At 47.4% G+C, this 1,298-nt stretch overlaps 1 protein-coding gene across 2 annotated transcripts in view; it reads left to right on the plus strand.

Moving 5' to 3' along the window:
• Window positions 1–1,298, plus strand: part of PRPSAP1 (phosphoribosyl pyrophosphate synthetase associated protein 1) — a 34,728-nt gene that overhangs the window by 14,590 nt on the left and 18,840 nt on the right. For both annotated transcript variants that reach the window (XM_006145753.2, XM_027770773.1), the window contains exon 3: window positions 769–835. The gene's annotated coding sequence lies outside the window, so the exon portion shown is untranslated. The remainder of the gene's footprint in view (window positions 1–768; window positions 836–1,298) is intronic.

Here is a 1,298-nt window from a genome sequence, read left to right on the forward strand (position 1 = left end):
GCTGGGTCCCTTTTTTTTTTTTTGGCTATAGGCACATGTGCTCACCAGAAAGAGAGACGGAAAGTGAGAAATCGCCCCCTAGGGGGATGGCCACGCCGCAATCCCTTCTCCTCCATTCTCCTCTCGGGATCTTGGGCACGCACACGCATAGCCGGTGTGAGTTTAAGCCACTGGGTCCAGAACTCGAACTGCGGTCGACTACATGGGAGTCCAGTGACATAGCCATTATGCCAACTGCTGGTCCCTAAGGTTTATATTATTTAACATTATTATTATTAGTTTTCAGTTTGATCAGACAGAGAGAGGGAAAGTGAGAGAGCAAGCCGCCAGGTCCAGGACTTGAGCCATGGTCAGCCATGTGGGAATCCAGTGCCTGTAACCACTGTGCCACCTGCTGGCCCCTGTTCTTTAAAGTTTTACTTATTTCTTCCATGAGTGCACGCATGAGAGAGAGCCGTGACTCCCTGCAGAGTCCAGGTGCCGTGATCCCCCAGGGCAGCTCTGTGCTCCCTGCACTCGGGGAGATCTGACACTCACCCAGAACTTCCCCTGCCGTCAGCCTCACACAACGCCCCGTGTACTGCCGCGCTGCTGTCCAGCTCTGAGTACGTTTTACATACGTACACATCATTCTAAAGCCTATTACGAATTTATTTTATTGCACCCAGTGAAGCTGTGGTTTAGATTAATTTTACTTCTTCCAAATGCTGTCAAGTACTGCAACATGAAGTGTTTTTCTTAGAACTTCAGAACACTTTTATTTTGCAGAAACAAGGGTCGAAATAAAAGAATCCGTTCGTGGCCAAGATGTTTTCATTATACAGACGATACCCAGGTAAGAGTTAGCACTGCGATGTGTGCTCCTTTTCTCTGAAGCCCTTTAGGACTATCTTTTCATATGACCAGTAATTAAAGGTTTTTCCAAATTAGACGTTTGTTGGCATGTTAAACTAAATGCTTTCCAAAACACAGTCCAATCTAATGGAATTCCTAGTCTGTTACACTGTGTCGTTACCAGTTCACATGATCATTTCTCGGGGGACCAGCAGTTGGTGTAATGGCTATGTTGATGGACTCCCATGTGGCCGACCATGGTTCTAGTCCTGGACCTGGTAGCTTAAACTCATGCCAGGAGCGTGGCATGCATGCCCAAGATCCCAAGAGGAGAAGGGATTGTGGCGTGGCCATCCCCCCTGGGGGGTGATTTCTCACTTTTTCTCTCTGTCTTTCTGGTGAACATGCGTGCTCTATAGCAAAAACCTCCCCCCCCAAAAAAAAAAACAAAAAAAGAAGGAAAC

Source organism: Tupaia chinensis, unplaced genomic scaffold, assembly GCF_000334495.1.
Source record: "Tupaia chinensis unplaced genomic scaffold, TupChi_1.0 Scaffold000159_1, whole genome shotgun sequence".
Lineage (NCBI taxonomy): Eukaryota > Metazoa > Chordata > Mammalia > Scandentia > Tupaiidae > Tupaia > Tupaia belangeri.